At 33.2% G+C, this 25,184-nt stretch overlaps 1 protein-coding gene across 6 annotated transcripts in view; it reads right to left on the bottom strand.

The window, feature by feature from the left end:
* Positions 1-24,632, bottom strand: part of LOC126754185 (beta-1,4-glucuronyltransferase 1) — a 360,239-nt gene extending 335,607 nt beyond the window's left edge. For 4 of the 6 annotated variants that reach the window (XM_050466143.1, XM_050466146.1, XM_050466145.1 and 1 more), the window contains exons 1-2: positions 24,296-24,632; positions 16,429-17,183 (exon numbers count right to left, since the gene is read on the bottom strand). The gene's annotated coding sequence lies outside the window, so the exon portion shown is untranslated. The remainder of the gene's footprint in view (positions 1-16,428; positions 17,184-24,295) is intronic. The other 2 variants (XM_050466144.1, XM_050466148.1) reach the window with 2 other exon arrangements.
* Between the last annotated feature and the right edge of the window lie 552 nt (positions 24,633-25,184).

The following is a 25,184-nucleotide window of genomic DNA, read 5'->3' as shown; positions in this document are numbered from 1 at the left end:
GGACATTAAAACGATCATAGTGTTCTTTCCTCAAATATTGTGGTTACTGCTTCTTACCTCTTCAATATAAATTACGGAGAGAGAAAAAGAGAAAGTTCAATCACTAAGCTTAAGGGTAATTGACAACTAATACATACAACGTAGATGAATTGACAATTTAGAAAAATTGTATGACCTAAACTAATGCAATGAAACTCCCTTATATTTTCTGTTGCTTTTAACCACAAAACTTAAACAGTGTTCATAAGGAGTTTAGCTTAAGGCCAGGTTCCTCCAAACAATTTTGAAAAAATCGAAATTTTTTTTTTCATAAATTGCTACTGTATACTCGTAGAAATAGTATATAATTAGTCCCGAAGGTCAGCAAGACCGAGAAGCAGGTATAAAAGTGTGAGGAGCGCTGCGGAAAATCCGGCCGGTCGAACGCCTTCGGTAGCGGCAGCTACTGCGTGCTGTGGCTTAAACTGATTTTTCTCCGAACCACGTTTTTTCATATGAATGACACTCTCCTTTCAAAACTATTGAACTTATCGATATGAACCAAACGGCATTTTACTCTTCAGATGTCTGGCTATAGCCTCAAGCAGAAACAGAAATATTCATTATTATTTAAAAAAGTTATAAGCAATTAAAAGTGAAAAAAAGGGTTAAAAAGATTCTAAAGTCCGCCATTTTTTTTTTTTTTTTCATTGAAAATGTTTCATTCTGCTTGAGGCCATAGCTAATTCGATACAGAACATGAAACCGTTTTGTTTTTTGCTTTGAGATAATTCTTTTCCAAGAAATGATGTCATCCATCAACGAATCGGATGAGTTTCAGTAGCCATTTTCAGGACCGCCATTTTGAAAAAAAAAAAAAAAAAATGTTTCAAGTAATTTAATATATGTATGTAATTTCATATGTAAAAAAAAATTGATTACTCAACATGTTTTGTAATAAAAATAAAATGTATTAAAAAAATTGCGTTTTTTAGAGGAACCTGGCCTTAAGTTAGCTTATTGAGTATCACACTTGAACTGCTTTGTGAAGTCAGAACACGGCTTAATATCTGTTGTGTAGAACATCCCAAAAAATGTATTTTTTTTTTTTTTTAATTTACAAATGCCTTAAATGGCTAATGCCCAAGTTGAGTGTCACACTTTGTCTGCTTTAGGAGTATATAACATGGTATACATATATCTATTTCGATGTATTGACAAAAGGGCCTTATCAGAAATATTGCTATCGCCTTAGCTACAATTAGGACAAAGAAATGAGAGATGGACGGGTTTACAAAATTGGTCATACATCGACAGGCACAGGGCTATTTCAATGGAATTTTCAAAACCTCGGAGTTTGAAAGATCGACTTAACTGACTGCACAACTTTGAAACGAAGCAGAATTGCACCAACATGATATCGGCAGAAAACTCAAATTCTAAATTCTTTACAACCTAAGACCAATATGGAACTAAAAAATGTAAACAAATACTTCAATTGCATAACTACAATAATAAATTTGCTCGAAGGAAACAACTCAACCAGCGGTACGTGTGTGCGCTTCGTCTCTTCGCCATAAATATCAGTATAAAATGTGCGCGAATGTAAAACAAACTTTCTGAGAAATATGTATTTCCGTTATTAAACGTTGCATAAACAGTTATTGCACACGCCCACGCAATAGCAAGTAACGAACAAAACAACAACAACTATGCGAGCACATATAAAATTAGATACGAAAAGACTAGTGGAAGATATTCATTATGAAAGGTGGCGTTGTCATAACAACAACAGCAAACAAGGCGCTAATCGAGGGGTAAATTTTTGTACCGTTATGTCGGATATGTCGGTAACACAACGAAAGGATAACACGCCAAAAGGTGCGAGAAATGTTAGATGAGCATGCATGCGGCTGCGTGTGCTTAGATGTGTGTGTGTGTGTACAGAATGCTTATTTGCAGCGATTGCACATGAGTGGTGGGCACGCATGAAAAGGGACAGTTTATCAAGTGGCAGGCGTTTGACAGCTGAAATGGCCTGCTACGACAAACCGTACGGGTATTAAGGGTGCTCAAAATAACAATTTATAATTGTAGAATTTCTTATTTGTTATTTATAAGGGAAACTTTGACTGTCACCTTTTTAAATTAATGTAAAAATCTTGTGCTATCGAGACATTTTTTCATTTTAACCTGTAAAGTCAATACAGTACAGGCCCGCTAATCCGGACACGGCCTAATCCGGATTCCACTGTAATCCGGACAGGGTTAAAAAATTCAAAATTTCTTTTATGTTCCTTTTAATCCGGACCGACATTCTCTATCCGTATTCGCTAATCCGGATCACATATTTATTATTCACTACATTCGCTTTTATGCTTTATTGTTTTAAGTTTTTTTTTTTTGGACATGTGTATTATTTGTTATAATAAACAAACAGAAATTTATAAATATTTTTTCTTAATACATAGTTCTGATATGTATTTTGTAATCCGGATTTCCTTATATTCCGGATAGGGGCCGGTTTTAATTGATCCGGATTAGCGGGCCTCTACTGAATAAGTTTTTTTGCACACTTTTTACTTTTATCCACTAGGTCGACAAAATTATGAACGATAAAATTTATTTTCCGCAATAAGCTTAACAGATATAATCCTCAAAGGGCTGCGAAAACCCCAGAGCCTTACAAAAATAACTAAAGCCGCCTTGGAATTGAGATCCCGAACTGTCTTCAGAACTTACAAAAACCTTAAAAAAATTTAGACAACAACAACTAAATTGGTTTTTTTGGAAATGGTAGAAATGAAAACCGCTTGAAAAGGAGAGTTTAAGTCAAATAGTCGTCAAAACTTTGGTGGTAACTCATGCATTATGCTCCATTCGTCTACCTTATTGAAAAGTCATGTGCTCCAAACCTAATACATTCAAATGAACAAGATGAATGTCTTCTCTTTAAAAATATTCCCTTTTAATTTTGAAAATCTCCCTTTTTCATATATTTACTTCAGAACATCTAAAATATATCCAAAAATTGAGCGTTAAAAATTAAAATTATTTTAAGAGCACAGTTACAAAATGACCCCGTGCTAATGAGGCAAAGAAGTGTCCGTAGTTTCGAGAATATTGCTGCCGCCAGCGCATCAATTGAGGAACTCTCAAATCAGTGTCTTACACATCGTTCTCGAGCGTTAGACATCTCTGTGACGTCGTTGTGGCGAAATTTTCGAAAAGATCTTGGCCTACATCCTTACAAGATCAAATTGACACAAGAACTGAAGCCGCTTGACCACCAGAATTATCGGATGTTCGTGAATTGTGTTGAGCCACAACTTGAAAGTGATCTGGATTTTCATCGAAAAATGATCCTCGGCAATGAGGCTCATTTCTGGCTGAATGGCTTCGTCAATAAGCAAAATATGCGTTATTGGTCAGGCAGCAAACCACACGTATTCCATAAGTCACCATTGCATCTCCAAAAAATTACGGTTTGGTGAGGCTTATGGACCGGCTGCGTCATTGGGCCGTACTTTTTCCGTGATGAACAAGACCGATATGATATCGGCCGATTTATGCTTGAAAACCGTCGAAAATTGGGTTCAGCGTCTGGACTTTTGTATGCAGCGACTTTCCACACATAATGGCAACAAATGTACTTTCACAGAAATAAAGAATTTCATTGATATCCGTTTTTGTTTTTCTTAAAAAAACGCTCTTAACCGCTAAACCCGTTATAAGATCTCTGACGTTTCCTTCTAGATGTTACAAACTTCGTGGCAAACTTAATATACCCAGTTCAGGGTATAAAAATAATCGGCTGCTACTCTAACTTCCTTCCAGAAATCGTTAGACAGCTTTCGTATAATTTTATGTTGGAACTTACGCTTCTAGGTGAATTGTTAAACGTCTCTCTTTGCTCTATCGAATTCGGAGAACTTAAAATTTTGGAAAATTCTAAACTTACGCTAACTTAAAAACTGGTTACTTCGCTAAAAATTTAATGAAATCAAATTACTTTGAAATTTGAAATCCAAAACTAATAAGTCCAGTATTGCCACTATTATTTACCGTCTTTTTTGTAAGTGTCAAACTAATGTTTGCAGAAAACGAGTTAGGGAGTTTAAAGGCAAAGAAGATAATGCTTATATTCACAGCTCAAAATTCCGAATTGAATAAATTTTGGGAATATAAAAATTAATATTATTTTATTCTTAAGTGAGTGCAAAACTTTGTGGATTTCTCCAGCTCGGTGAGTTTTCTAACTCGTGAAATGCCGGCTAATAAAAAATTTTGATTTTTTTGAGCTTTTAAATGAATGACACTCAAACTTATAAAAAATTGTTTTGGAAAATCCATTAAAATATAGTGTTATCCTTTTATTTCGTTCGTTTTTGTTCAGGATTTATAATTCTCAGCTGGTTTAAGGTAAAAGCAATATTAAAGCGAGTAGTTCAAACTAGATCATTTTCCATCTATAAATAAGTTAAAAACTTTTAAAAATAAAAACTATTAGTTTTTGAGACTTTAAAAACATTAAAAAAACATAGTTTTTGCGGAAATATGTACATATATTTCGCTACAAAATAATTTTTACATATGGTACATACATACATATATCTATATTAACCACTTTGGAACATAATCTCAAAATTGCGCTTGAAGAAATTGTGGTTTAGAATATTGAACTATTGATATTAAAGGATAGTCAAATTACTCCTATATAACTTAATACATATTATACAGGGTGGCGCAAAAGTCAGAAGATGCTATAAATTATGCAATTGACCTCTAATGTCAGTTCTGTTTTGGCATTTGTGTAGTAAGCACATGCGAAAAGATATGAAAAATGCCATAAAAAGGGCTCAAATGACAATCAACTGTGACGGTGGCTATTTACATGATATCATATTCTCGACTTGATATAAAAAGAATTAAAAGATCAAATAAAAATAATCCAGAAGCAGAATCAAAGTTTTTCATTTTTTAAAACAGTTTTTCATTTTCCTAAAAAATATCGGAAGGAAATTTTTGCGCCACCTGTTATATATCAGCTCAAAAAACAAATTAAGTAAATAAATAACATTTTTGCTCTTCCAAAATAATTAAGAACACCCCTAACATGTACAAATGTAGCATACTTATGGGTACAAACACATTACACCAGGGAAAATGAAATCAAAAGGATAACATGTGTGAGGCGAAATTCACTTGACAATTGAAATGAACAGTAAATGTTGGGTTCAATTTAAAACACAAAAATAAATAACAATACATTTGGACTGTAAGCTGCAAAAATACAAAAACAAATTACACAAAAACCTTTCTACGCCTGAGTGAACAGCACAATGACCAAAAATTAGTCGGAGCGAGGTTAGGATATGAATTTTTTATGAGCGCTTTAAGGGAATACTGATCATTTGAGTTGAAATTGGTAATATTTTTCCGGTTTGAACAATAATTTTTATACACTTGCAACATGTTGCTACAGTGTATAATAGCTTTGTTACAGGATTTGGATTGCTTATAATAAAAAGTTAGAGGATTGGATGCCAACTATTTTTAAATTTTAAGTGAAAAAAATCTATCTGATATCAGTAACTAGCGTGGTTTAAGTTGAAAATTATTACTAAAGGGTTGCCAGCTGTTTCGAACTATCAAGTAAAAAAAATTATGAAATACTAAACACTACACTCTGGATACCACAATTAATTGATTTGAAAGCAGCTTGTCAAAATTTATATTTGAGAAGTGTTGCCACCTGTTTAAAAAAATAATGTTCTATATAATCGAAAAATTAAAATTTGATTATGGCACTAAAGAAGTTTAAGAAAACTATCCGAAAACAATAATTCTAGTAAGAGTTGCCACCTTTTGAAAAAATAATTTTCTATATTAATTGAAATATTACCATTTGTGTATGGAACTAAAGAGGTTTTTGAAAAATATCCAAAAACAATAATTCTAATAAGAGTTGCCACCAGTTTAAAAGTATTTTAAAAAACATGCTAAGGGTTAGATTTGTACAATATAGGTACAAATGAAAAATATTTAAGAAACAAGTGAAAATAGTTTGGAATACACGTTTAGCTTAAAAAAAATTTCAGAAGCGTTGCCAACGGTTTTAAAAATCTGAAATTAATTTACTGATAAAATAAATGAAATATTTCGATTTAAAATATTTAAGAAAAATATTAAATTACTTGGACTAAAGCAAAAAACATAAAACAAAATTTGACATAAAATAAAAAATAACAAATTTTGAATTCTTCGGTGCATCTAAGTGAGAATCCTTTTTTTTTTAGAAGAGTTCCCACATTTTTTTGTTCACATAACGGTTGTTTGTAAGTCCTATTATTATAAAAGTTGATTATTTGTTCTTTCTCTGTATGATGTAACGGGTCAGACCAATAGCTGCTAAACTAGTATCGAACCTGGCGATTCAAGTGACCTCGAAAAGTGTTATAAGATTTTGAAAGTGATTAGAAAGGCAATTTTTGAACAATCACAGTCAAAATCTCTCAAATCACCAATAACAAAGTAAATGCAGCAGTTACCTGAGCCTTGAAATATTTTCAGTAGAGTTAAATATATTCAGCTAGACTTTTTGTTTTGTATTCTTTCGCAGCTCGCTTAGAGACGAGGCCCATTGAAATTTCAAATATTTTTTGTTTATAAAATTCTGATTCATATTTTTTTAGTTTTAGTTTTACGTTTCCACAAAGCCTAGGTTCAGAAACGTCACTTAAAGCCTCTCTGATAATGACAAATGACCGAGTGTTCAGCGGTATAACCGATTAACAGCTATCTGCTAACGGTAATATTTGGAGATTTTAGGATGATGCCAGCTTCGATGGCTTCGGAATGCATAAAACGCAGAAGTTGCTGGCCGGCTATCGAAATATATTATTTTGGACCAATTACCCACTACGATGAAGTACTATTGCTTAAAATAGCCATAAGAACTCTTCTGATGGAGAAGATGTGAAAGAATTTTTCAAGCTATCTAAAGAAATTAGCAAAAAAAAGTTATTTTTTAGTTAAAGGTGACGAGATCCTGGTCATTAATATACTAGTATAGTATAAGCAAGTAGAGATCGGGAAACGCCATTTTAACAAGCTCATGAATAATAAGCATGATGAAATATCTGAGGAGATCCCTATAATAAAAAAAACGTAACTATAATAGAAGCATCGCCTGTCGATGTAGGTGAGAGACACCATATATTTAAAGCGAGAGGTACATACATACAAGTATGTATATCTTACAATCTTCATATCATAAAAAAAGCTATGAAAAGCAAACTGCTACTTCCTAATCCTTAAAGATCATCAAAAATCTATCGGACAAACGAAACTTTTCTTGTTTTCGTCCTTTCAAAAAGCTTTATAAATTTCATTGAAATCTACCGAGCGGTTTTCGAGCTACAGTGGTCACCAATTCAAAAAACATAGTACTTTTTGCAGGTAGTTTTTTATATATCCAGAGCGCATGAGAAGCCTTTGCTAATTAACGAATAACTCGAAAAACATTTGTCAGATTTGATTTTTAGAAGGTATTTCTAAGATATCCTACTTTTTTCTTGAAAATTCTGACCCTCTCAAGCTGACTTAGAGATTAATGAATGGTCGAGGTGAATATCTAACAAGTACTTATGGTGCATTACAGGCCTGCGCAGCTTGAACAAAAGACTATAAGGCATAAGTATCGATGGTTAGGTCACACGTTGAGAAAGTATATCGGAGATATCACTCACTCCGCATTGTAATGGAGGTCGGAGGGAAAACTAATATTTTATATAAGCAACATATACTATTGTGAGCAAAAATAGTGAGATTAATTTCGAAATATTTTATTTCCAAGGTTGGTATGACTGTTGGTTAGTATTTTTGCCAAATGTCACATCAAAATCAATCATTAGTGTTTAGTATACGCTTGTCTTTCTTAAGTACCATACTTAAGTGCATTTGGTGATTTTTACTATGAGTGAAATTATTTAACAAGGAAATTCCATTAAATTTTGTGTACGGAATCAAATTTCTGATGCCGAAACGTTCAAAATGTTAGAAAAGACCCTCATTGATAATTGTTTTTTGCGAGCAAGTGTTTTTGATTAGTAAAATTCATTTCAAGAACGAGTTGACGAAGAACCACGTCCAGGACGGGCATCAACTGATAATGCACACGTCAATAAATAAATGAATTGGTGCTTGAAAATCGACGATTACCAGTACGAGACTTTACTGGCACCGTTTGAATATCGGAAGAATCAGTGAAAATCATTTTGAAATACCATTTAGGCCTAAAAAAAAGTGAAATCACGATTGGTTTCAAAATTACTCAATTTTTCCAAAAAACAAGATCGCGTTAACGTCTGTGAAACAATGCTTTCCGACTATCAGGATGTCATACAATGAATTATTACTGGCGATGAGTCTTGTATCTATGTTTACGACCCGGAAACATACCATCAATCGGCCGCATATCGTGGCTAAGGTGAGCCGCAGCTGAAAAAACCACGTCAAAGCAGATCAAAAATCAAAGTTATGTTGACAGTTTTCTTCGATTTTCGAGCTGTGGTGCACTCCGAATTCCTTTCGACCAACCAAACTGTCAAAAAGGAATAAACACCACATTCTTCTGATTTAGCTCCGTGGGACTTTGGCTACTTAACAAACTCAAATGGCCGCTCTAGAAAAACTATTTTGAGTCAATTGAAGACATTAAACGTGAATGGCTATGCGCACTGAAGGCTCTTCCGGAAATTGACTTTAACAACTGTTTCGAGAGTTGGAAAAAACGTCGGCACAAGTGTATTGGAGCCAAGGGAGATTACTTTGAGGGGAACAACATAGATTTTGAAGAATAAATTAAGAATTTTAAAGAACAAAGTCTTGCTATTTTTTGCTCATAAGAGAAAACCAAAACCGAAATTAGAAACATTTTCGGTATAATCTAAGTTCCCAATTTACGTCTTAACTTTAAGAGCATGTTGTAATAATAATAATAATATTTCCACAAAAACAAGGTTATTGCTTTTGTTACTAATAGTTTATTGACCCAGATGCTTGTTATCAACTTCTGTTTAGCCAAAGAGATTTTCGAATTTATTTAAAATGTTATGTAGGATTTGGAAGCTTTTTGAAATGGCTGAGATTGCGGCAATCCAAACTTTATAAGCATACATTTTATCATTGTTCTCTGAATTGCGCAGCATTTCGGTGTTGCCTGATAATATCTTGGCGCATTTTTATCTTTTTTAATTTGCGACACGTTAGGCAATGACTTCCAGCTACTGCGCTTATCTGGTTATTTTTGTATTTGACTTCCGAATACATACGTGTGCTTATCACAGGCTTGTCACATAAAAAAATAGTTGCATGAGATACTCTTTGCTACAAAGCAACGGTAATTGTAGTAATTAAATTAAACAAAAAAATGCGTTTGCAATGTTAGTTATTTTATCTGCAAATTTAATCAGCGTTTGTCATAACATTTTTTATTTACAACTATAAAAACAGGTATCGCCATTTACGCTTTATTTATAGTAAGCACACGAGCAAAATTTATCTGAGAATTCTTTGGTGCGCCCATTAAATGCAAAATATGTTACCTTTGATTACGGTAAAAGCATATATGCATATACATATATATGTATATAGTATTGTATTTACGTTTATAGCAGTATGTGAGTTGAGCTACTGATTGCGCCGTTTAACAGCGCAGGCACGTGATCTAGTGCTAAACGAACTTCCGGGCCAACATTTCATTCACTCAGCATACTCACCGTTCAATTGAAATTATTATCAAGAACAAGCAGACGTGATGTTGTGAACTTAAATTTATATGCAAATACTTATTTCAACTGGCGCGCTGTTGTTAACTCGGCTATAATCGCGTAAGCGGTGTCTACGCCAATTAAGAAGAAGAAGACTTATTTCAATGCTGACTTTTCTTTAAACATTTACCAAGAAAATTATCGCTTTTTTTAAGAATTCATTCGAATTTTATATCGAGAAAAATGAAAAATGCAAAGCGAACGTATAAATGAGGCATTGTGGCAGCATATAGTACATTATATACAGAAAGCATATGTAACATACATATGAACGTAAGTAAGTATATAATATATTCTTTTCATACACACTATTATACGTACAAGTAAAAGTGATTGTAAGCGTCTGAATGCGGCTTATGTATGTATAGGGTGATTTTTTAGGGACGTAGAGTTTTCTGGTAGGAAATGTTGTGAAAATAGAATCGACTGCACACATTCGTAAAGGCCTTTGTAAGCTTCCAAATACAACCTAAAAGTATATAGGGTGTTTTTTTAGACATATACATGAATTATCTTAAGAAATCTGACAAACCAGCTGTCAATATATGTAAATATGTCACTCTGAAAGTGCTTGTAAGCGTCTAAATGCGACTTATGTAAGTATAGGGTGAATTTTTAGGGGCGTAGAACTTTTTAGAAGGAAGGGTTATGAAAATAGACTCGACTGCACACATTCGTAAAAGTGTTTGTAAGCCGCAAAATACAACTTAAAGGTTTATAGGGTGTTTTTTTTATACATCTAGAATTTTTGAAGTAATAGCTGTCAAACCAGCTGTCAAGTTGAGCACATGTGTTTGACATTTCTGTTTCTTTTCTTCTATGTAAGCTATACAATACGTGAAACTACTTTCTACCTAAAGCCTGAGCTCTAGTGAAGCTTGAATTTTATTGAAAGCTAGAGCTTTTACAGAAAAAGCTCAGAATAAATATAAATTTCTGAGGGTCTCTTTCCGTCAATGACAAAAAATAATAATTTTAGGAGGGTACAATGTGAATACTTGTAATGATGTTCTGTAAAAGCGTGAGTTTTAGTGAAACTGTAACATTGGTGAAAGCTCGAGCTTTAATGAAGCAAAAGTAAGAAATAAAGAATTTGTTCAGAGATGGTAGTGTGGCCTTGAACAATAATCCATAAGAATCTTTATGAAGATAATTTGTTAAATAAAAAATTTCCATATAAGAACTCGATTTTGATTCAGTTCGTATGGCAGCTATATATTATAAGGGGCCGACTTGAATGATTATACGGAGATTATACCTTTATTTTAAGCGATAATCTATATCGAATTTCGTAAAATATCTTGTCAAATAAACCAATGTTCCATATACATATGTATATATATTTTCCCGTAGTTCCAAGGTGGAATACAGGGCCCATTTGGCTAATACCAAAATCGGGCAAATGGGGTTGGTGATGCGAATATATAGCCTACACCTCCCAAACGTCAACCTCACCTTCGCGCGGTACCCCCTGTTCACTACGAACGGGGCTCTGACGACCGAGTGAAGGCGGTATAACCTTAGCACCTGCGAGGAGGAAATTCCTACGCCATTACCTGCCTAGAGGCGAAACCAACAGCCCTGGAACTAGGCTCGGATGCAGAAGGCTAATCACCTACTCATCTTAAACGCTCTGATTACCGAAACCGAAGTAAACAAATGTTCCATATAAGACTTGATTATGATAGATCAGTTTGTATGATAACTATATGCTAAGTTTGTCCAGTAACGACGACTTCTTGTAAAGAAATGAAAATTCAGATCAATGTCTCACAAACTGAGGGACTACTTGTTGTATATATATAGACATCAAACGGTTATATATAAATAGACTAAGCTTGCAACGCTAATACTTTTCTATATTTTATAAGATCACGTGGCAAATTTAATATAATATGTTGTTCATGCAAACTAATAATATGCTTTCAGGGTATAAAAATAGCAACTTAAGTTACGGAAATTGACTCGTTTTTGCGGGGTACATTCTTTCAAGGAGTTTTGCCTCACGGCTGAGTAATAGAAAACCAACATTGGGCGTGATTTCGGATATGACCGACAATGTTTGAAAAACTTACACAAATTTTCCACTAATGTTATAGTTTTGAGACTATAAAGTGAGATATAGAGTATAGTACACAGAGTTTTAGTGCAGAGAATTTTGACCTAACCTTTGACGCTCTTCTTCTTCTTCTTAATTGGCGTAGACACCGCTTACGCGATTATAGCCGAGTTAACAACAGCGCGCCAGTCGTTTCTTCTTTTCGCTGCGTGGCGCCAATTGGATATTCCAAGCGAAGCCAGGTCCTTCTCCACTTGGTCCTTCCAAAGGAGTGGAGGTCTTCCTCTTCCTCTGCTTCCCCCGGCGGGTACTGCGTCGAATACTTTCAGAGCTGGAGTGTTTTCATCCATCCGGACAACATGACCTAGCCAGCGTAGCCGCTGTCTTTTAATTCGCTGAACTATGTCAATGTCGTCATATATCTCGTACAGCTCATCGTTCAATCGGATGCGATATTCGCCGTGGCCAATGCGCAAATACCATTCTTTCGCATATATTTTAAAACTCGTAACGTCGACTCATCGGTTGCTGTCATCGCCCAAGCCTCTGCACCATATAGCATACGGGAATTATGAGCGACTTATAATTTGGTTTTTGTTCGTCGAGAGAGGACTTTACTTTTCAATTGCCTACTCAGGAAGTAGCACCTGTTGGCAAGAGCAATCCTGCGTTTTATTTCCAGACTGACATTATTAGTGGTGTTAATGCTGGTTCGTAAATAGACGTAATTCAGAAAACCAACATTGAGAGCCAAGTCGATTTCGACGATATGACCGACAATGTTTGAAAAACTTACACACATTTTCTAATGTTATAGTTTTGAGACTATAAAGTGAGATATAGAGTTTAGTACACAGAGTTTTAGTGCATAAAATTTTGACCTAACCTTTGACGCTCTAATTTTTCTAAATATGCATTACTTATTCATAATTCATAAAATCATTATAATTTCACCAAGAGCTAAAGACCACCTATACTGATAAAGCATCAAGGTGGATTAGGACACCCTGTATTTAAATACAATCTTGCGTTAATTTTGGACCACCCTTTACAAGAGTTATTACCGTTAAAACATTTTCTACTTTTGTGAATTCTTCTGTTTTATTTAAAACAAAATTTCTACCTCCTAAAAAATACCCTTTATATATATGCATTCACTTGCTCTTATATCTACATTGTACATTGTATGCGCACACGGATAAAAAACGACATATGTATAGCACACATCCAGTACGGATGTTCTCAAGTATGTTAATCGTATTCTTGTTATCAGCAAAAAGTACCAAGAAAGCAAAAGTCAGACTTAGAAAACCTCATTTCGCGTTCAAGTGATAAAAGTAGCACTTATGCTTAGCGAATAAACAGAGTATGAGTTTTGATGATATTACAGAAATACAAGTGTCTATAGTATAGTATGTAATAAACATCATATAATATAATAGACATATGTATTTCAACTAAATATGTATATTATAAATAATCTGGCGGTTATTACACTTGTGAAGGTCGCTCAAGCTTTATATTTCTATAATATCCGTAATAACAAAAAATATATAAAAACACGTTAAATCTCGAAACAAAAGCTGCTACTAAAATATTTGAAACAATATTCCTATTCACTTAAGACTCTAAAATCGTAGTACTAGATGGATAGAAATATTTGACCCCGAGCAATGTTAAGCTCTATTGTGCCCTCTCCTTTGATTCAATGAATCACTTAAGTCCGGCACACTGATCAATTTTTATACCTTTTCGGATACATACATCCAAGGTTTACACAAAAGACAAAACCCATGTCAAGTAGGTGCTTTTTGCGTCTCCAGTGCCCAGTTTAATGCCAGAAATTGTCAGAATTTGTCCCTCAAGAGGATTACGCTCTTGAGATTAGACTATAACCACCCACTAGCCTCTCACTCCTCCTGGTGGTGCACCTTCTTTAACGGTGTGAGAACCAAACGCAATGCAAGGTTTCGGTTCTACTAATTTGGCCTTGAAACACTTGCTCCAACGAACACTAATCGTAAAAATTATCGTATGCACTTTATGTACTTAAGAAATATAAGTATATACCAAACATTTTGGTACAGATGTCACTGACAGTTATACTAACCTAGAACAGAAATATTTGAAATGAAATGTGAAATTTAAAATAAAGAGTCTTACTACACAGTAGTATTTCTAAGCATCGACTTCTGCTGGGAAAATGCTCGGTAAACCAGCAGTTCTAATATCAAGGAAACCAAAGTTGGAAAAACTGCCGCAAAAGCTTTCGGGTTATAAAACTTTATATTGCGTATATTCGCGTTCTGAAGATCTACTCAAATTACAGTTGTTTCGACGCTGGCGCTCCTTGTAATTTTCTGTAACTACGTCTATACTAACTCCAGCAGTTAACCTTCAGCCGCTTTTTTACTAAGTTTCTTTAAATTGGCATTTCAGAGATTAGCATAAAGCGTGTATAAAGAAACAATTCAGAATTAAAAATAAAAAAAAACAGATAAAAGTGATTGTCATCGATAAAAGGCCGTAATTCATAACTGCATTGTGCTCTGCATATAAAAATGGTTCGCGCAACGGCATCGAAACATGCTATAAGGTTACAAAATCGTGTAAACGCTGAAGTCCTACAACCAGGAGAGACTAAAAATAGCGGTCGGAGACTAGAAAGAACAAAGTTTCATGACCTAACCATAACATTATTACGTTTCAATAAAAAAAAAAACAATAAAACTGATAACTTCGATATGTTTGTTCATTGCCAAGATTTGTATGCTTCCAAACATCCAAATTCGATGTACTTTGGATCCACTATGAAAGCAATCAATGTGGTGTTTTCATCGAAATAATTAAATCCACATTTCAGGGTGAAAATTGCATCTTATTGGGACAATTAGCGCTCGAAATCTCATCGCTACGTTCAAAACTATCCAAAAATAACATTTCGATCAAATTCGTTCTCATGCTGAATCTGCTTGATGATTCTATGAGTACATTCCCAAAAGGTCCAATTCTTAATCTTATTCTATAAGATTCTATAAACGAACTCATATTTGGAACCAACACTTTCCATAACAGCTTTAGAAATACATTAAATATCTGGAAGATAATTATAAGGTCACTCAGAAATCAAAAATTTGACAATATGACGAAAGAATACTCCGGGAGAAATTTCCATGATCAAAGTCTATTGGCGTGGTGTCAAAATATTGAATCGTTCAGTCAATCTGAAATACTGGCGACTTATGATTTTACGGACTTTTGATACTACTACTTAGGGTACCGCTCACCGATCCAAACAGGAGTAGATCGCCGGAACAACAATTCTAGGCTGGAAAAAAACGGGTTATGTGAATTTAAGGTTTTACTTTTCCATCAATAAGAAAATACATAAATTTGAGAGAGCATAAAATGAATGAATGAGCTTTACTGAAAGCCTGAGCTTTAGGGAAACTTCAATTTTAGTGAAAGCTAGAGCTTTTACAGAAAAAAACTCAGAATCAAAATAAAATTCGGTCGTTTTAAACACTCAGTATACAGAAGAGCCTACATTAAGCAGGCACTCACGCTATAGGCCGCTTTCAATAACAAAAAATAATAAATTTAGGAGTGAATAATGATGTTTTGTGTAAGCTCGTGTTTTTACAGAAAAAATCTCAGAATCGGTATAAAACTCTGACGTTTTAAAGAATCAGTATACTAAAAAAGTCTAACTTAAAGAGGCACTCACACTTTACGGTCACTTTCCGACAATAGCAAAAAAAGTTTAGAAGGATATGCAGTGAACAGTGATATTTTGTGAAAGCGTGAGTTTTAGTGAAACTGTGGCTTTAGTGAAAGCTCGATTTTTTACTGAAGACATTTCAGAATCAATAAAAACTTTCTGACGTTATGAAGCATCAATGTACTAAAACAGCTTGAATTTTTACGACAAAAAGCTCGGAATCAATAAAAATATCTGTCTTTATAAAGAATCAGTATGCTGAAAGAGTCTGCATTAAGGCTAGATGTACCAGAACTATGGATATCCAACATTAATAAATTCATTACTCACTGAGCTATACTAAAAAAGAAGGCGTTTATAAAATAAAGCTTAGAACCAATAAAAAATGTCTGACAAATTTGGTTGGAACTCCAGATTTTTTTTTTTCTTCATATATCAAAATAATAATAATAATTCGCTTCGAAAGCTTTTTGAAAATGACAAAAAGTGAAGAAATCACATTATAGGTTGAAACCCTTTGTAAAAGGAGGAAGAAAAATAATTTACGGGCGATCTGAAGTCGGGAAGAGAAAGGTGAGACGTCGAATTTTTAAGAAGTGAAAACGGTTAATCTTAATTTGCGACAAAGCTACGATTCCTATGAGAAGAAGTTACGGCGCAAAGTTGTAGGTAATGAAAAGATATATTAATTTTGTACTGCTTTAACATAACCTTCAAATTTATGCAAAAAATTCAAAAAAGTAAGATTTTCGGTTTTGTTTAAACCTTTCACCTATAATTTACAGGAAATTATAAGAATTTTTGTGTTTCCAAAAAAATATAATTATTTTACTTACATAAAAATGCAACTCCACTATATGCAATAGTAAGAAAAATTCCATCCACGTTGCTGGCAAGCAAAACAAAGGCGCTGAAGTTAAAATGTGTTAGCTCTTCACTTTTTGATAAATTTTTAAAATGATTACGATTTAATTTTTTTGCACACTTTTCTCACAATTATGCAATTCATTAATTACTTTTACAATACACAGTGTTGCCAATGGTTAAACAATTTGATTTTGGTATTTTTTTCGCAAGTTTCGCGAGCTGCGCGTGTCATTGATATTTTTAGTAAAAATATTTTCTTATTTTACATATGTAAATATGAAAAGACAACGTGTTGCGTTGTAAAACATGCGCGTGTTTGTTGTTGTATGTATATACATATGTCAACACCACATAGCTACTGATTTTTTAGCGCACAAAACAAAGCACAACAACACCAAAAACACTTGACATGTAAATATGTTTGTATGCATGGACTTTTATGTGCACTTTATATAAAAACATAAATATATATGTACATACGTTTATATGTATATATGTACATATGCCTAGACTTTTACTAGCTGGGTTTGCGGTCACTTTTTTGTTTGTTGTTGTTTATTTTCTTGCTTTTTTCACTGCTTATAAATATTACAGGGCACAGTGAGCGAATTCATTCACTTCCATTCTCTCGCTCACTTTGACGATTTATCATACACATATTGTATGTATGTTGTACGCTGGCTTGGTTTTGAGCATGAAAGCGGTGTTTGGACTTGTAAAATGCCTATAAAGAAATTGGAAGTGTTATGTAAGTAACTTGGTATGAACTTGTTTAATTAAATATATTGTTTTGGTTGTTGTTGTTGCAATGTTAGTTACAGAATTGGAGATTTTGTGGACTTTTGATAAATAAATGGTTATTCTAATTATTTTTATGAATTTTAAATTTTTTTAAATTACTAGTCTTTTTTAATTTTGTAAAATATTATTTAAAAAAATATTTTTTTTCATCAGTTTTTTTTAGTTTTTAAATATTGTTTAAAAAAATATTTTTTTTTTATTAGCGATTATTTTTTTATATTTTAATATTTCTTTTATGATTTTTTTAATTATTTTTTAATTAATAAGAAAATCATCACTTAAAGGCCACTAAGTTAGGTTATGTTAAAAATCCGAGTCGATTAAAAAATTAATTTTTTAATTTTTTCAATTGTCATTTTCTCGAAATCATACTAAGAAATGCAACCTTGCTTTTTAGTATTACCGCTAATAAGTTATTATATGCAGAGAAACAAGTTAGTCATCACTTAAAAGCCGCTAAGTTAGGTTAGGTCAAAAGGCCGAGTTTGTTATAATCGCCAACAGAGATCTCCCTTGAACAACCTTGAACGCCCTTGTATTGTGATAACTCGACAAAACGCTTTGGCCTAACACAAATTTCTTGCGGCGGCTAATATCATTTTCGGCTATCTCTTCTCGTTCGCCAAGAGTATGACTGAGCGGATTTTTTAACCTCAAGCTTGCAAAAGTTGGACAATTGAGATCTCATCTTTCTCCATACCATAAAAAGCATTCAACATTCAACAAAATTATAATCTAATGATTAATTAGAAAAATATTCAAGTAGAGCAGATCTTTTGGCGCCCACTGTAGACTAATTAACGATATAGTAGATTTAATGTCCAACTCCAATGAAAGGAAGAATTTGTACATCTTGAAACCAGCATAAATTCCACCAATAATGTAAGTCTGGAGATCAAGCTCAGAACTCTTTCCAACAGGTGCTACTTTGGGATTGTTAGGTATTTAAAAGCAGATCCCCTTCTCGACGAAGAAAAATTACGCTCTATAAGTCTCTCTTTCTAAACCGTTCTTTTATACGGCACAGAAACATGGACGATGGTGACCCAAGACGAGAAAACACTAAGAGCATTCAAGAGAACTGTACTTTCACAAGATCCTTGACGCCGTCTGTGTGAAACGATGAGTATCGAAGAAGATGGCAACACGAAGGATCATATCTTCACAAAGAAGTCAGTGTTGAATATAACAAGAACAAAGCCTATAAATAAAGAGGAAAACAAATGCTACGATAGATTAATATCATAACGAACAGAGTGGAACATTATATGGAACCCGATCATGTACCGTATACCGAACCTTTCAAATACAGCTTATGAAAATAGTTCCTAAAGGAATCTCATTTCAAAGCTGCTTCCGACAGTACGAAATATTATGTTTGAGAAGAGGATGTACTAACTCCTATGTCGATATTTCAAAAACTAAGGGAAAATTCAGACAAGGCGACTCCTTAGAAAGTATTGCGTTCAACCTGCTTCTGGAGAAAATAGTAGTTCATCGTATATACAGCCGGACATGACTACATGACTCAAATTGTCAGGCTGTTCAGTTACATCCTGCTGTATACATTTTATAGCGCCTACAAAGTTTTCATCTGAGTTCTAAAAAATACATGTCTAATTGAATTTACCACGTCTAATATCGGTTTAACTAGTAAAATTGTCTTCCATAACGCTTCCAGATCTAATTTCATGAAAAACGTTTTGATTACATGGAGAAGGAGAAAACACTGAAGTCTCTAACTTAGTTAGGATACGTTGAAGAAGAAAATATGGACGCGCTCAAAATCAGTTTGCTATTGAGTTTTATCTCCGTTTTCAAAACTTTAGGCAATTATAATCAAATTATTACTTTGAGAAAAGAAGAATAACTTTAACAACAAGTTCAATCGTTTTTGGGTGCTTTAACTGATTAATTGAATTATCGAAGTGCTGCTATATTCGCTGCGTTATTATTAGATAACGCACCTTTATTTATATAAATATTGTTAATTTTGACACTGATAGCTCGGTTTCTTTTGATATTTTGACAGGCACTCATAAAAATAGTAGCAATTGGATAATACCTATAAACAGATTTATGAGCATTTAATTGCCTCATCTTATCTTTAATTCGTAGAACCAAAAAAAAAGAATAAATGGAATAGCCAACTTTCAAAACGAAGAAACAAAAAGCTAGGGAGACGAGCAGAGTATTATAATTAACTTAGAAACAAGCAAAAAGAACAAAAAGTCTAATCGTCTATTGGGTGAGTGATGACCTTAACTAGTGTCGAGATACACGTTTGAAAAGCTTAGAAGATAACATAAACTTGGAAATTTGCATTCTCTTCAAGAAGAAAAAAATTATGAAACTCGATACACATATTTTTTGGCATCATAAAAAGGTTGGTGTTGCAAATGGGGGGAATCGAACCTGGCCACGCTCACAAAATACCAGTAATATAAAATCCATAAAGAGCTATATTTAAGCTCGACCATACTATGATATGCCATCTCACGTAAATTGTCGAAATCGGATCATAACTTTTCAAACACCCAGATACCGAAACTGTGTCTATGGCTAACTTGTCACTGAAAATATCGGTCAATCTTTGAGATTCAAAGAGAATAAGGATACGTGCTGTATCGATGGAATCAGACCATAGAGAGAATGAGCTTTGATAAGTGGGATTCGCTGGGCATTCAAAGTAGTCATTTCAGTCATGCGGGGCTCATTGCACGCTGGACATATATTTAGTATGTGGAGGTCCATTCTGAATAAGTAACCTGTTACAGTGTCCAGAACGAAATTGGGTGAATACTTCCCCTAGATCACTACACCAAATGTAAAGGTTTTCAAACATCCGGTTGACTTTATACCATAAATGTCGATCAACGCTAATAATGATAATTATCACCAAGCACTAAATTCCATAAGATCTTAAAATTAGCGAAGAAAAGTTTTGGCCATTTCATTGGCTTTTCTAGAATTAGTTGAGGTAAAAGCTCTAAAATATGTAGATCTAGATGAAGAGTCATACAACCACTACACTTTTTGTTGTTCTAAATTTCAAAATAAATACTGATTTCAATTTTCAACATTTATTACGGTTATTTCAAATTGCACTTTTTGGTTTTTTTGGTTTGTATTCATTATTATTATTTTTAACATTATAATTATTTTTTTTTAATTTTAATTATTATTATTACTTTTTAATTCTTGTTATTATTTTTTAATTCTTATTATTATTTTTAAATTTTTATTGCTGTTTTTTAATTTTTAATCGAGACACACTTTCGGCACCCAGCACACTTTGCGCCACCAACACGCTCCACTCCGCTAAGAAATAATTGATGAAACCAATTTGCAACGCTTTTTGCAAAAATATTTCCAAATTGTCAAACAGTAGCAAATGCGTTAAATTAGCATCACGAATTTTTATTGCTTGCGTCAATACAAATATGTACATTTATTTATATTAAAAACAAAAAAAATCACGAATTTTTGCCACTTGCCCGGTTTTTTGCTATTGGATTTCTAAAAAACAAACTCCAAGCACAATAGGCGAATTTCAAGCGAAGGCTGCTTTGAACAAACGAACGAACATCTTGAAAATAAACAAATGTCGCGGTGAGCTCTAACGGCTGCGTGTTTATTGTTGGTGTGCTGCTTGATTTTATTGTTACTGTATTTACTGCAACATGTTTCTCTTGTGACTCTTGCGAATGCATGCATAACAGTCACATACATATGCTGCTTGAACAGTGTATGTTATAGGAGTTAAGAGTGAATGTTAAAGGAGTTAACAGCGAATGTTAAGCAATTAGCAGTGAATTTTAATGAAACATGTTTACAGTAACAAGCTCCGCTAGAAAATTACATTAACAGCGTAATGTTAAAATGCTTACAGGGTATACGGCATGTGTAATGCAACTTGTATTTGCTTTTCTTATTAGAAAGCCACTAAATGCCGCTAATTGTACATAAACATATTGACAGCGTTCAAAAGAATTAAGCAGAAATCGTGTTTTGGGCGCATTTTGTACATTTTAAGTAATAAACATTTTTTTATGGTCACAAAAGTGAACACAACTGCATATGTACATATACATACATATATGTGAAAAAATATATACATACATATATTTTTCTTTTAATTTCTTTTAGTTTGCCGCAAAATGCCGCATGCATGTGATTTTGTGACTCAAAATTGCTTGCAAAAAATGTGCAAATTTAGTGCAGAGAGCGCGAGCTCTGAGTAAATAAGCGCGTTAACTGTTAAAATTTCTCTCGCTATTGCACAATTGTCAGATTTTAGAGCAGAGTACGAAAGTCTTGTCTGCTCTTAAGTTTAGTTTTCTTTATGCTTTGTTTTGCTGCACGATATTTATTATTTGGTTAAACATTTCATTGTTGTTAACATTAATTTGAATTTATTTTTATTGACAGTTAATTTAGCATGCTTTCTTTGCAACTAATCAATTACTCTTTGCAAACGCAAATATACACAAACGATTGTGTGTCACTAAGTAAATAAATTGAAAACTGGTTTTCTAATTGAAAAGCATATGTTATGCCAAATTCATGTGAGACGATAAATTTGCGCATTCTTTTGGCTTAGATTAATATCATAACGAAATCAAGAAATTTCTGTGTTGTCTTTTCATCTTTGTTTCTTCTAGTTAAGTGCCGAAAATAGTCAAAAAAAAAGAAGAAACATTAACTTCCGTTATAGCTGTATATACGCGTATAAGTCTCTCAGTTTACGAGATATCGTTGTGAAATTTTGTTATTTTCTTTCCAAAAAGCGGCTCATTTGCCTAAACTGACGTTATCGGAATGCTATAGCATATAGCTGCCATTTTATGTTCGCGATTTTTCAAATTTTCTCGAGGAAATTTTTTATGGAATAAACAACATTAAATATTTTTTCAAAATTATTAATTGCAAATATTCGTTTCGTTATTTAAGCAGATATGTCTCTATAAAAAGTAGTTATTTCAAGAAATATTGTGAATAATTTAAAAAACGATGCGCCGTAAGTTTTTAATAAAACAATGCCTTTGAATTTAATAGTTAAAAACTTACAATTTATGAAAAATATATGAATTATTTTATTATTATCTGCCGAAATTTTTACACAAGCTTTGAAAGCTTTCAATAATGTAAGATTATTGCTTAAGTCACATGCTTATACATATATTCTTTTATTTATTAATTATTTTTCATTTTATTTTTTATCAGATTTAATTTTATTTTCTTTGATTAGATACCACTCACTCGACATCTCCTTTCGATTAAATTTACATTGTATAGCATTTTATTTATTTATTATTTTTATATTTTTTTTTGTCATACCACCATAGCTCATTCTTATTATGTTTCAATATATGTGACCTGGTCTACGGAAAGGGGGCTTAGGTGTCAAAAAAATTTATGAGATAACGAGAAACTGACGAAACGAGTTGTTTATTTTTAACAGCTGTTTCCCAGAAAACTAGCTTTCGCACGTTAGCTCCCTTTTCGTAGACCAGGTCACATATGTACATATATCGAAACATACAAAAAAAAATTGTGTTTCAATTTTATTTGCTTTTTGGTTTTTTTATATACATATATTTTTTTAAATCACACTTTTTATAAGTCTCTGTGGAAGCTTAACAGTTAAATTGCGGCTAAAATGTTATTTTAATACTTTTTACGTTTTTTTTTTAAGTGAAACTTTATTCGAATCACAGGGCTTTGTATTCAACTATTTTGAAAAAATATAAATTATTGAAAATATTTAAAATTCTTTAAAAATTTAATTCTTTGGACGCAAAACCTTGTGCACAAGACTTGAAAATTTTCAGTATTTGAGGTTAATGAATAACACAGCTTATATATTATTGTATTCATTCATTAGTCTTTATTTTATGTTTTTATCTTATTTTTTTATATTTTATAATAAAATAATGGATTAATGCAAACTTTCTCCTTGATGGATTAGTGCAAAAATCACAGCTTTAGTGTTATTTTATTTAATTATGGCATTAGTCTTCATTTTATGTTCTATTAATTTTTGTTTTGTTTAGTTTTTAGATTTTACTTGATTTTTTAATGAAAATTAATAGAATCTTTCTTTCTGCAAAATTAGTGTAAAAATCGCGGCCAAATTTTATTTGATCATTATTTTTATTTCCTATTTTTAAAGTGAACCTTTTTTTATTTATTTCTTCATTTTCATTTTTCTACTGTTTTTTTTTTAATTTTCCATTTTTTTTTTTATTTTTGGACAAATATAATTTTCCCCCGCATACGCGAAATTTGATTTCCTCTCACAAAATTATAATTATAATGAAATAAATTTGAAAGAAACATGCAACCGAATTAAAAAATGTGCGAGTAAAAACAAATAGCGTTAAAGAATTCACTAAATTGTGTTTGTAGAGCACACACACCGCTAGTGCAAAAAATCCGCTCGTCCATAAACTGCAAAATATCTGCGAAAACATCAATATTTTGCACGGAAACACACAACTTTTTCTCGGCCAATCGCCAATTTATTTCTATGTATGTACATATGTATGTTGTTTTCTTTTCCTTTCCTTTCAGCTTTCTGCTGCCGCTGCTGTTGCTGTTGCTCTACAGCTGCGGTGGCACTCTGCGCAAACAGCTGATTTCAATTTATTATGCTATTTTTGCCTTGCCGCACCTACTTGCTGTTGTTTTTGCAGCAACAACTAAACGAAAACGAAATAACACAATATTATTTTGCTCGCTCCACGCTCGCACAAGCGCTTCTACGAGACCAACGACGAGACAGTGAGGCAACAGCGAATTCGCCAGCAGCGGCGGCAATGGCGCTAGCGCTACTTCCTTGACACAAAATAACACAGCATCAACGAATTTCAAGCGATTTTCGCATAAAACTCGTAAGCCAAAAAAAGTCTAAATTTTCTGCACTTTCCTAACTTGGCAAGAAAACACAACACAAACGCTAGATCCTTGCAGCAACAAACAAGCACTAAGAACAAGTAATTGCAAAAAAGGCACACAGAAATAATAAACAACCTGATTTTCGCCTATAAATTTATGCCGTGTTGTTATTGCAGCTTTTACACATGTACGTACGTGTTTTGGCTTCACCCACTCGCTCGCTCGCTTGTTGTGTGACTTGATTTTTTGGTGTGTGTTTTAGCTTTTATTACAATTTCCATCAATTTCTAATCATTTGTTGTTTACACACTAAATATTCACTACACTTTTTTGATTACATTCAATTATGTTTACTTTTTATTACGAACTAATAATATCTATGAAAATATTAAACTTTTACTACACAGCGACACGTTTTGTTGTTGCATGACCCAATACGCAACGGGAAACACTCGCGACCGTATGACCAATATCGTTGAAAATCCGTCTAAAACTGAATTCCAAGCAAATTCGGACGCAACATATTAATGTCAGTCCACGCTGCTCTCAGCGCTTCGCTATGTAATTATGTTTGTTCACTGTTATATGCATATCTAGTTAACATACTCGCCTGCATGTACATGTTTGTGTGTATATTGGATAAACAACAAATGAATGGAGAAACAAACAAATTCTCACAACACTTTGCCATATGACATTCGCAGCTCAGCACTTAACACTTGTGAGCGTAATTTTTAACAGCATGTGACGCTGTCAAGTGACTGCATTATGGCGACTGCTGTTGAGCGCCAAATGCCAATTGGCATGGCTCTCTACAGTCGCATTTAGTGGCAGTTGCTCTCGCTCACATATGTAAAGGGGCTAGTTACATTTGTTTACGAATTATATCGTGCTCACTTGGTGTTTTATTACAGAGCGGCATATAGCGCATCTGTGTGCGTAATTCACTTGTACTTTTTGTTAGAAAGAGATAAGTATTGTGCTTTGTTATTAACTGTCAGCTGAAGTTTAATGGTGCGCTAAT

Source organism: Bactrocera neohumeralis, chromosome 3 (assembly GCF_024586455.1).
Source record: "Bactrocera neohumeralis isolate Rockhampton chromosome 3, APGP_CSIRO_Bneo_wtdbg2-racon-allhic-juicebox.fasta_v2, whole genome shotgun sequence".
NCBI lineage: Eukaryota > Metazoa > Arthropoda > Insecta > Diptera > Tephritidae > Bactrocera > Bactrocera neohumeralis.
Note: the sequence above shows the minus strand (reverse complement) of the source record. Positions and strands in the feature narration are given on the sequence as shown.